Source organism: Ovis canadensis, chromosome 3 (assembly GCF_042477335.2).
Source record: "Ovis canadensis isolate MfBH-ARS-UI-01 breed Bighorn chromosome 3, ARS-UI_OviCan_v2, whole genome shotgun sequence".
NCBI classification, from domain to species: Eukaryota; Metazoa; Chordata; class Mammalia; order Artiodactyla; family Bovidae; genus Ovis; species Ovis canadensis.
This window is the reverse complement of record NC_091247.1, coordinates 199,811,457-199,824,566: the sequence shown is the minus strand read 5'-3', so window position 1 is coordinate 199,824,566 and position 13,110 is coordinate 199,811,457.

Genomic DNA, 13,110 nt, shown 5'->3' with positions numbered 1-13,110 from the left:
GAGGCGACACACCACCTGCCTCGAAGATTTTTGAGAATTGCATAACCAGACCAGTGATCTTTTTATGTACGTAGTGTGAAAGACAATTTTACATACAATGATTCATACAATAAGATCCTTTGGTATGGTTCAGGGCACACCACCCTCAAAATATGGTACCTTGGCATCTTGAATGTCTTAAACTGAAGGGGTTGAGGAAACAGTAGGATCAAGAAGTTTTATCTGACCTTCCCTCCCCCATATTACCCTTCTTCCCTGAGAGCAGGTGACAAATCTCCCCTGTGATAGGTGCCCTTCCTTTACCAGGAGGAAGGGAAATGTGTATAAACAAACTTCTGTTAAGCTAACCTTTTGCTTTCTAACCACGTTTTCACCATCCGCTACTCCTAGCCCAAATCCCTGTCTTGTCAAATTCTTTACAAATTTATTGTTCCTTGGTCCAAAAGTTATAAAACTTCTCTCCTCTGGTCAATTCTTTGGAGCTTTTTGTGAGGGTTCCCATGTATGTGTAAAAGTTTAATCAAATTTAATTAAATGCTTTTAACAAAATTCTAATGATTCAATAAATGCTTTTCTCTTGTTAACCTGTGTTTGTCAGTTTACTTTTCAGACCCAGCCAGGGAGCCTTAAGAGGGTGGAGGAAAAGTTATTTCTCCCATATGTGCGTGTGTGCTAAGGGCTTCCCTGTTGGTAAGGAATCTGCCTGCAATGTGGGAGACCCAGGTTCGATCCCTGGGTCAGGAAGATCCCCTGGAGGAGGAAATGGCAACCCACTCCAGTGTTCTTGCCTGGAGAATCCCATGGACCGAGGAGCCTGGTGGGCTACAGTCCATGGGGTCACAAAGAGTCAGACATGATTGAGCAACTAACTCTTACCCCTTTTGTGCATGTGTGCTAAGTTGCTTTAATTGTGTCCTACTCTGCAACCCTATGGACTGTAGCCTGCCAGGCTTCTCTGTCCATGGGATTCTCTGGGTAAGAATACTGTAGTACGTTGCCATTTTTTTCTCCAGGGGATCTTCCCAACCCAGGGATTGAACCTGAGTCCTTGCATCTCCTGCATAGGCAAGCGGATTCTTTACCACTGAGCCACCTAGGAAGCTCTGTCACCAGATTATCAACTGTTTCTAAAACCAAATTCATAGAATTTTAAAATGGAACAGAAACCTTAACATCATGTCATCCAAATGAATACCCAGAGTCTGAGTGACTGGCCTTAGGTTACTCTGTGAGTTAAGAATAGAACCAGAAAGAGCTTTGGTCTTGCCACTGTCTGTGTGCCTGCCTGTGGGAATACTTTCAATTCTTTTTTTTTTTTTTTCTGGTTTTGTTCTTCTGTGGTTATGAAACCAGATTAATCTTATTAGAATTATAAATTACTTGAGTTTTTTTCATCTTTTTGTATACAGATAACATAGTATCTGAAAGATACCTGTGTCTCTCATAGCTAGATACTTATTAAACTTGAAGTACAATATGAGCAAGGATTTAAGATGCAGACTTGATTCAGACCCTTTTACACACACACAAACACACACATACATTATCTGTGTGTGTGTGTGTATATATATATACACACACACATACATAGAGAGACAGTCATTTTTTTTTTATTTCCCATCTCTTAGGCATGTTTCCAGTACTTAAACTTGAAGCTGAGTTTCTAGTGGGTGGGTTGTCACTCAAGTTGAAGCTGTACTAGCAGCATCTGTTTATAAAATGAAGAACTGATATTACTGGTTATCTCTAACTACAAGAAACAGATGTGGCCAGGGAGAGAAATCAATGCCTGTGGGGAAAGAAGAGAAGTGAAAGTTTCATTGTCTGCCCATTTATTGGATAATTGTAACTTGGAGTGACTTTTCTGTGTACATATTAGCTTTTCCTTTCTAAAGAAAGGTAACGATATTCTAAGTTATACTAGTAGTCTTGAAATGACCTATTTTGGAACCTAGTTGGGTATGAACTGGTTAGTTCTAACCAGCATAAGGTCCCTTGGTGCATCTGAGTGTTAGGCGTTTAGAAGTAGTGTTGTTGGTGACAAGTTCCTGGACTCTAACCAAGAATCAGGCACGCATTTTTACTTCCCTTGCCCGTGGAGGATGTTTTCTCTGGGTGTCTGAAAAACGTCAGTGATACCTTTCTGACTAACCATGTCCCACTCATGGAAAAATGTCTTTTTGACCTTCTGCTGGGGGAAGGGGATAAATCTCTGAAAGGCGCCTCTGGTGAGTCTTGCCTTGGTAAGGGTTCACTCCGGTTAACTTGGTATTGAGAAAAAAATATTCACACAGACTGAATTATACACCAGATAAGAGCTCACAACTTTTGCCTGAAGGTGAACTTTCAGGCCGGTCAGCTCCAGCACAGCCAATCAAAAAGCAGAACGTTCCTACAGCACAGCCAATCAGAAAGCAGAGCGTTTCTACTGCTTTCAAGGAGATGCCCTTGAATTTGCCTGGATGCTGCTTCTGCGTGCCCTTAAGAGCATTGCCAAGGTCTTCATTGTGTGAAAGTCCTCCATCCATGTTTCCCATTCCTGGAATCACGGCCTCTTACTGTTTGTGCTGCCACGGGTTTTCCTGATAGCTTCTTTTCTTATTGTAGAGACCCTGAAGAAGATGAGTAGTTTTTCTGCATTCTGGCCATTTTTTGTTTTTGTTCACTCTCTAAGTCCTGTCCGACTCTTTGTGACCCAATGAACTGCAGCATGCCAGGCATCCTCTCCTCTACTATCTCCTGGAATTTGCTCAGACTCATATCCATTGAGTCAACGATACCATCCAACCATCTCATCCTCGGTTGACCCCTTCTCTTCCTGCCTTTAATCTTTCCCAGCATCAGAGTCTTTTCCAATGAGTCGGCTCTTCACATCAGGTGGCCAAAGTACTGGAGCTTCAGCTTCAGCCTCAGTCCTTCCAATGAATATTCAAGGTTGATTTCCATTTGAATTGACTGGTTTGATCTCCTTGCTGTCCAAGGGAGTCTCAAGAGTCTTCAGCACCATAGTTCAAAAGCATTATTCTTTGGTGCTCAGCCTTCTTTATGGTCCAACCCTCACATCTATATATGACTACTGGAAAAAACACAGGTTTGACTGTATGGACTTTTGTTGGGAAAGTGATGTCTCTGCTTTTTAATACACTGTCTAGGTTTGTCATAGCTTTCCTTTCAAGGAGCAAGTTTTTGTTAATTTCATGGCTGCAGTCACTGTGTGCAGGATTTTAGAGCCCAAGAAAATAAAAGCTGTCACTGTTTCCACTTTTCCCCCATCAATTTGCCATGAAGTGATGGTACTGGATATCATTATCTTTTAGCAAATAAAAGATAAATAATTAAATGGAATGATAATGCTTGTACTAACAATGAAATAAATGGTCTCCTGCCCCTTCTTGTCATGCCCAGTCCAGATGCAACTGTGTCATCTTCCTAAATTCTTGAATTCTTCTGAAGCCTACCTGCTCCTTCCCTTCTTTCTTTGTACTCATTAAAATATGAACAACGATATACTTCTTTAAAGCACATCCATTTGTAAGGTGCAAAGTGTTATCAGGCTTCCCTGGTGGCTTAGAAGGTAAAAGAATCTGCCTGCAGGAGACCTGGGTTTGATTCCTGGGTTGGGAAGATCCCCTGGAGAAGGGAATGGCAACCCACTCCAGTATTCTTGCCCGGAGAATTTCATGGACAGAGGAGCCTAGTGGGCTACAGTCCATGGGGTTGCAAAGAATTGCACACAACTGAGTGACTAATACATATGCAGGAAGTGAGATATTTACCTGGGAAACCCTGGAGCCCCCGAATGTTTTCTTAGAGTTCTATAAATCAATATTCATCAAGGAGTTTGTTTTATATAATTAAAAAAACTTTTGTTTATTGTAAAAGTACTATGTGCCAGACATGTAATACATCAAAGAAGCACGTAATACATGCAATTACACAGATTAACAACAATTTAATACTTATTTTACTAGCAGTAACAAATTTAATCCTCATTTCAAGCTTGTATTGTACTCTTATTATCCTCATTCTACAGATGAGATAACTTGAGACACAGAGAGGTTAATATTCTGACCAAGATCAGACAGATAGAAAGCAAACTGTTTTCAAATTTGAAGATTATTCTTAAATTTATAAATCTACAGATTTATATGTACTTGTTTCTTATAAAATATATTACTTTAAATATTACAAGAAATCTGGAAGTTTACAAATATTCAGTCATTCAGAAATATCAAGTTCTTATTCACCTATCCCCATATTTTGAGGCATATGTTTTTTACTATGAGAGAAAAATCTTGCATAGATACCTCTTGTACATAGTCATTATGCATATTTTTAGTTCCTTCCTCACAATCACTGAAAATGAAATTAGCAAAGCTTATGAATGTACTGATTTCTAGAAGGCTTGTGCCCTATTCTGCTTCCCAGCCCTTGTACGTCTTAATGTGGTTTTTTTTTTTTCCAGTTTGCTGTATGAAAATAGAATATGTTGTAAGGTTACATAATTTTGATTATTGTTTAAGATATATCTTTTGAATATTTGTGGAGGATGTACTTTTGAGGGAGTTGTTTAACTTTCTGTATCTCTGCTCATCTACTAGAGCGGACATTTGCTTTTTTCCACTTAGCAACTATTTACCTTGTAAAACCAGCCTGGAGTTCTCTGTCCTGTTCTCACACCATCCTCTCCTAGGATCCATTTCCTGCTCAAGAGAAGAGTCTGTCTGAAGCTAGAACCAACCAAGAGAAATAAAAACTGGGGGATGATGGGCAAGACAAAAAACCAGATGATAGCATTTGAACACCTCATCTGGAATTTTTCAGGTAAACAAATCACTGAGCAAAGAAAGGGTCCATACTGACACTTTCTTTTGTTCTCTTTTTTGACCACACTGCCCTTATATTTGTTTCAACACCAAAATACCAAAAGTATAGCTGATTTTTTAAACCTTCTTATTTTGAAATAATTTTAGACTCACAAAATGTTGCAGAATCACTTGGAAAGCTCCCACGTCTTCATCACTCAGCTTCCTCTGATTAACATCTGATTTAACCTTTGTACATTGTTAAAACCTTTGTACATTGTTAAGACACTGAGATGGGTACAGTTCTATAAATGAAAGTACAAAAATTAAACTATTCATTCAGGTTTCACTAGATTTTATATGCATTTCACTGTTTTTAAAATATATACACTTCATTACATTGAACAATTTGTGCAATGTCCACAGATAATTTCTTTAACTAGAAAATAAACATAATACATACTCTATATATACTTTAAATGTATCAAGCTCTACCAAGGTTTCTAGGCAATGTTGATAGACTTGAACAATGCCTTTCTCTTAGAGTAGAAATGTTGCCAAGAGTATGTGCTTCAGGCATTTTGGCATGGAATGTGCATTTAAGTTAGTTATTATGTGTTGTTGCTTATCTAGGGCAGGTTAAAATGCAACTTTCTGCAGTGCTCTTGTGTACCACAAAAGACTTTATCTCTACTGCTCATCCATCTGGCTATAATCGGTTCTCTTAATGGGTTTTTGAAAGCAGTTTTCCTGCAGCTGTGTTTACCTTTCACTCTAAAGCAAAAATAGGGTAAGAAATGTTTCTCATCTGCATTTAAAATTTAAAAAGCCTTTAAAAAATATCTCATTTTGTTTTCTCTGATACTAGCTTATAGAGAAAAAAAAGAAAGAAAAATAAAAAACAAAACTGAAAAAACAAATTGCAGAAAAACAGGTACAGAGACTTGCCTGGCTGTCCAGTGATTAAGACTGCATGCTTCCAATGCAGAGGACAAGGGTTCAATCCCTGGTTGGGGAATTAAGATCCCATATGGTGTGCCCAACAAACAAACAAAAACATCTATTTAACAAAAACAGGTGCATTAAAAGCAACACCTAAAATCCAGAAACTTGACATTGCTCATTAAATGAAAAAAAAAAAAAGTAGGGAGGGGAGGGGTGCTATTTGGGAGTATAGCATAAGGGAACTAGTATTTATTAAGACTTATGTATGTTAGATACCACACTGATTGCTTTCAATGGCCCAACATAATCTTGGCAATATCATCAATAGTGAACTATTGACCTTGAGACAATCATCTAATAGTATTTAATGAAGAAGGGTGATGATCTAAGGAGGCAACAGAATCAGTAAAGTCAGAGGTGGAAGAAAACATCAAGCAGTTTATGGCTAATCGATAATATACTGTCAACTCATCTTATTTCACTTGTCTTACTTTTTTATATAAATGGTGAGTAATACTAGAAAGACCTTCTAGAATTAACACTCAAAAAAGGTGTCCTTTTCATCAAAGGAGATTGGAATGCAAAAGCAGAAAGTCAAGATACCTGGACTAACAGGCAAATTTGGCTTGGAGTACAAAATAAAACAGGGCAAATGCAAACAGAGTTTTTCCAAGAGAACTCACAGGTCATAGCAAACACTCTCTTCCAAAAGCACAAGAGACAACTCAACACATGGACATCTTTAGGTGGTCAATACTGAAATCAGTTTGATTATATTCTTTGCAGCCAAAGATGGAGAAGCTCTATACAGTCAGCAAAAACAAGACTGGGAACTGACTGTGGCTCAGATCATGAACTCCTTATTGCCAAATTATACTTAAATTGAAGAAAGTAGGGAAAACCACTAGACCATTCAGGTATAACCTAAATAAAATCTCTTATGATTTATACAGTGGAAGTGACAAAGAGATTCAAGGGATTAGATCTGATAGAGTAGCTGAGAGCTACGGACGGAGGTTTGTGACATTGTACAGGAGGCACTAGACCATCCCCAAGAAAAAGAAATGCAAAAAGGCAAAATAGTTGTCTGAGGAGGCCTTACAAATAGCTGAGAAAAGAAGAGAAGCTAAAGGCAAAGGAGGAAAGGAAAGATATACCCATTTGAATGCAGAGTTCCAAAGAATGGCAAGAAGAGATAAGAAAGCCTTTCTCAGTGATCAGTGCAAAGAAATAAGAGGGAAACAACAGAATGGGAAAGACTAGAGATCTCTGCAAGAAAATTAAAGATACCAAGGGAACATTTCATGCAAAGATGGGCACAATAAAGGACAGAAATGGTATGGACCTAACAGAAGCAGAAGAAATTAAGAAGAGATGGCAAGAATACACAGAACTATACAAAAAAGATCTTCATGACCCAGATGATCATGATGGTGTGATCACTCATCTAGAGCCAGACATCCTGGAATGCAAAGTCAAGTGGGCCTTAGGAATCATCACTATGAACAAAGCTAGTGGAGGTGATGGAATTCCAGATGAGGTATTTCAACTCTTAAAAGATGACACTGTGCAAGTGCTACACTCAACATGCCAGCAAATTTGGAAAACTCAGCAGTGGCCATTCCAATCCCAAAGAAAGGCAATGCCAAAGAATGTTCAAACTACCACACAATTGCACTAATCTGACATGCTAGCAAAGTAATGCTCAAAAGTCTCCAAGCCAGGCCTCAACTGTACATGAACTGAGAACTTCCAGATGTTCAAGCTGGTTTTAGAAAAGGCAGCAGAACCAGATCTCAAACTGCTAATATCCGTTGGATCATAGAAAAAGCAAGAGAGTTCCAGTAAAAACATCTGCTTCATTGACTATGTTAAAGCCTTTGACTATGTGAATCATAACAAATTGTGGAGAATTCTTAAAGAGATGGAAACACCAGACCACCTTACCTGCCTCCTGAGAAATCTACATCCAGGTCAAGAAGCAACAGTTAGAACTGGGCATGGAACAACAGACTGGTTCCAAATCAGGAAAGGAGTATGCCAAAGTTGTGTATTTTCACCCTGTTTATTTAACTTATTTAATTTATATACAGAGTACATCATGTGAAATGCCAGGCTGGAAGAAGCACAAGCTGGAATCAAGATTGCTGGGAGAAATAGCAATAACCTCAGATATGCAGATGACACCACCTTTATGGCAGAAAGCAAAAACTAAACAGTCTCTTGATGAAAGTGAAAAAGGAGAGGGAAAAAGTTGGCTTAAAACTCAACATTCAACAAGCTAAGATCATGGCATCTGGTCCCATCACTTCATAGGAAATAGATGGGGCAACAGTGGAAACAGTGTCAGACTTTATTTTCTTGGGCTCAAAAATCACTGCAGATGGTGACTGCAGCCATGAAATTGAAAGATGCTTGCTCCTTAGAAGAAAAGCAATGACCAACCTAAATAGCATACTAAAAAGCAGAGGCATTACTTTACCAACAAAGGTCCATCTAGTCAAAGCTATGGTTTTTCCAATAGGAGTGTATGGATGTGAAAGTTGGATTGTAAAGAAAGCTGAGCACCAAAGAATTGATGCTTTTGAACTGTGGTGTTGGAGAAGACTCTTGAGAGTCCCTTGGACTGCAAGGAGATCCAACTCATCAATCCTAAAGGAAATCAGTCCTGAATATTTGTTGGAAGGACTGATGTTGAAGTGGAAAGTCCAGTACTTTGGCCACCTTATGTGAAGAACTGACTCATTGGAAAAGACCCTGATGCTGGGAAAGATTGAAGGCAGGAGGAGAAGGGGATGACAGAGGATGAGGTGATTGGAAGGCATCACTGACTCGATGGACATGAGTCTGAGCAAGCTCTGGGTGTTGGTGATGGACAGGGAAGCCTGGCATGCTGCAGTCCATGGGGTTACAAAGAGTCAGACACCACGGAAGGACTGAACTGAATATTAGAAAGGGTTAAAAATATATAAAAATGTACAAATTAGAAAGCAAAAGTCTTCAGTTTCCTCATCTTCTAATTCTTCTATTTAGAAATAATCACTATTAACATTATTGTGCATCTTTTCTGTCTCTACTTCTTAAAATAAATAATTAAAATCTTGTTAATTACAAATAATCCTATTCCTTTTCATAAGTAAATTGTTTTTCATTCATAATAATAGTTCTATTTTTAACTAATTATATTTTCTAGTTTCAAATATTGAAAATACTAGATCCTAGTTAGGAATGAATAACTTACCGAGATCAATATTTTTCTCTTCCTGTTTTGGAATTTAATAAAAATTGTTAAAATTCATTGAGTGATTACTGTGTAACTGCCTTACCTAAATTAATGTATATAAACATGTTTCATTCCCATGAGACTCCTTTAATCCAGGTGCTATTACTACAGAGTGGTCAAATCAATTGACCACAAAGGTACTAAGCGGTGACGGCAAGAAAGAACCAAGCTCAGGAGGGCATGAAATTATCTATGTTAGTCTGTTTGATGTAGTTCTACAGGTCAGCTTTTTTGGTTCTCTCTCTGCCTCAATTTGTAGTTATTATAGCTGCCTTTTCAAGTTTTTTGAAATTTCTTCCATAGTTTCTAATCAACTTCCAAGTCCATGCCAGTATATTTAAAATTTTGGAAATGATATTTTCATCTTTGGAAATCCCATTTGGTTCTTTTCATAGCTGCTGTCTTGTTTATATTCATATTTTCCTTTGTGTCTTTGAGTGTGTGCTTGTCTGTGTAAAGTTTAACCATTTTTATCACTTCTGTTTTCTGTTTGGACTGGCTGAGTGTTTCCCTGCTTCCTCCCATAACTAGCAATTTTTCGTTGGATGCTGGACATTGTAATTGTGAATGCCGCCATATTAAAGTCTCCAGACTTTGCCGTGTTCTATGGATACACAGATGAGTGTTGAAGTTTGGGGCTTCCCAGGTGGTGCTAGTGGTGAAGAATCTGCCTGCCAATGCAGGAGTCATAAGAGACCCAGGTTCTATCCCTGGGTTCAGAAGATCCCCTGGAGGAGGACACAGTAACCCTCCAGTATTCTTGCCTGGAGACTCCCATGGGCAGAGGAGCCTGGTGGGCTACAGTCCACAGGGTTGCACAGAGTCGGACATGACTGAGCAACACACACACACACACACACACAGTTCTATGGTAGCTTTAGTCTGTGGTCGGATTACATGTCTTAACAAGGTGTTAGATTTCTAGGGTATGTACTGAGACCCTGGGCCTTCAGTAAGATTCCTACACAAAGGCTGATCAAAATATGAATACCACCAAATCTCATTTGAGAGTCCCTTGGACAGCAAGAAGATAAAACCAATCAATCCTAAAGGAAATCAACACTGAATATTCACTGGAAGGACTTATGTGGAAGCTGAAGCTCCAATATTTTGGCCGCTTGATGTGAAGAACTGACTCATTGGAAAAGACCTTGATTCTGGGAAAGATTTAAGGTAAAAGGTGAAGGGGGCAGCAGAGAATGAGATGGTTAAATAGCATCACCAACTCAATGGACATGAGTTTGAGAAAACTCCAGGAGATAATGAAGGACAGAGGAGCCTGGCGTGCTGCAGTTCACGGGGTCGCAAAGAGTTGGCATGACTGAGCGACTGAACAACACATCCCATTTGGGTTCTGGGAATCACCCAGTTACACTTCTTGGCAGTTGTTCTTCACTGACCACGAGTCTTATGTGGGTCCCACATATTTCAGTCACCTTAAGCTTTTGAATCCCTGTTCATTGAATCCAGTGAGATGTTAGTGCTTTGTGTAGATTCTTGCTGTGATCAAAAAATGTTTCCAGGAAGAAAATCAGGTCAACAATTGGCTCAATTTAAGGGTCATCTTTTTTCCTCTCTTAAAATCTGGATCATGGTCTTTTTATACCTCTTTTCCAATGTCTAAAAACTGTTGCTTTTCCTATTTTGTTTATCTTTTGGTTGTTTATATTTGCAAGTCCACCCAGCATCATTTATTCTACTGGAGCTCCAGAACCTTTTTATTTTTATTTTTTAAATAATCAAGCATTGAGGAAAATTCTCAATTTCCCACTATATCAGTATAAAAACAGGTAGATTATTTTTTGTGGGGGGAGTGTTTTTTATTTTTTTAGTTTTGTTGCTTTAATTATTTTTTTAAATTTGTCTTTTATTGAACGATAATTGCTTTACAGAATTTTGTTGTTTTCTGTTAAAAAAAAAAGGTGTTTTAAATGGTTAAGATGCAAGCTTACATTCCTGGCACAATATAGTTAGAAGCATTTTGGAGGATTTTGAGTTTTCCTTTAAAACTATACCACATTCATCATTTTGAAATTATAATACTGGGATTTTTAAAAAGTATTCCAAGTGACACACTTATAACCAATGTTTTTCAAACATCCCATATAGAAAAAATTCCACTTCAGTGGGCAAGGGATAGAGATCAAGAGTCTGTGTATTTAGTAAACATCCAAGTGACACTGGTACAGGTTTCCAAAACATACATTTTGTGGAAAACTCTTCTAAACATCTAAGGAGTCTCAATACTTACCTTTAATTTCCTAATCTCACCTCCTTTACTCCACTCCTGAAAGAAGGCATATATATGTGTGTATATATATATATTTAAACAAGGCACAAATGTATATTTCAATGCCAAATGCTTTGATGAAGGTGATAGGCAAACAAAGGAGTCAATGAAGGTTGTGATCGATCACAAGTATACAGACTGTCTGGGTTTGAATCCAAGCTCTGCCACTGTTAGCTGTGTCAAAGTGCATGGGCAATGTAATTTCTCTGAACATTTCTCACCTGTAAAATGGGCACAAACATGGCATCGTTTTGTGGGTGAAGCCCAAATTAGATAAAATATGTGCGGCATATTCTCTAAAACTGCAACCAAGGGGAGAAGGGGATGACAGACGATGAGATGGCTGGATGGCATCACTGACTAATGGACATGGGTTTGAGTAAACTCTGGGAGTTGGTGATGGACAGGGAGGCCTGGCGTGCTGCATGGGGTCGCAAAGAGTTGGACACAGCTGAGCGACTGAACTGAACTGAACTGAAGACAGAACTAATAATTTCTGGTCTAAAATTCTGGGAAATTTTTCTTAACTCCAAAGGTGGGGGGAGTATCTCCCTTACTGCTCTCTTTGTGCCTTGCACATATATCCGTGTGACCACATCACTGGTGCACCTGAGCCGGTGAAAGGCTTTCTGAACAGTTTCTACAGTTACTCACCAACATGCAGAGTCTGTTAATTTATCCGTGAGCTCAAACTTCTAGAAGCCCATCTTCCATCTCTGTATTTTCAGTGCTAAAACAATGAAGACATATCATAAAAAACCATTTAATGATTCATTTCTTTTAAGTGCTTGGATGAATGATTATATGAATATATGGGAGCTTCAGGCCCTCTTGCTGTTGCTGCTTTTCCCCCCCTCTTCCTCGTCCTCCTTCATTTTCATCTTTGTCTTTGATGTGTTTTAGCACACTTCTGCTTTTGTGGTCCTAACCTCTCTTTCTAGGCTCAGGTTTAGAGCAGGCTGGGGAAAGAATGTTTACAAAGCTTTCAAAATCCTCCTGAGCTCAGGTGGATGCTTTAAGTGTATGAGGGCAACCTGAGACTGGTGTCTCTACTTTGGATGTTCCAGTAGCGTGAGGAGGAAAGGTTACCTTAGGGCGTCCTCTTAGAGTTCTAGTTGCAAAGATATAAACCTGTAAGAGGACAGAACAAGAATCTGTACTGTGTGTCGTTTCATTCCCTCATTCCTGGTGCATAGTAAGCATTCAGTAAATATTTGATGGATATCATTTGTTTTCATCTCTCTCTATGCTATCACTATGCTATTTTTAAATTTTATTTATTCTTAATTTGAGGATAACTGCTTTACAATTTTGCTTACAATTACACTTTTTCCATTAACTGTCTGGGTGGCCTTAAAAAAATGCTGTGTTTGCTCTAATACTTAGTTTCTTTATCTGAAAATTAGGAAAATGGGAGGACATAGCTCATAGGGTTATCAAGAAGGTTGACAGAAATAAATGGAGATGAAGTACAACCACTAGTTAGATATACTTATTCTATGTATATTTATGTTTCCATCTATTACAAGCATGCTGGATTATTTATGCTTCTTAAAGTTAGATGTGAATTTATGGTGGTAGAAGTCAGGCAGGATGGTTGTTAGGAAGAGTTTTGACTGCAAGATGCTGTTCACTGAAAAAAATGTGCAACCTAAAAGTTGAGATTTATTATTGTGTGGACACACTGAAGACTTAAACCCAGGAGACAGCCTCTCAAATAGCTCAGATAGACTGTTACAAAGAGGTAAGGAGCGAGCCAGACTTTATGCCAGGTAGTCAAACTTCAA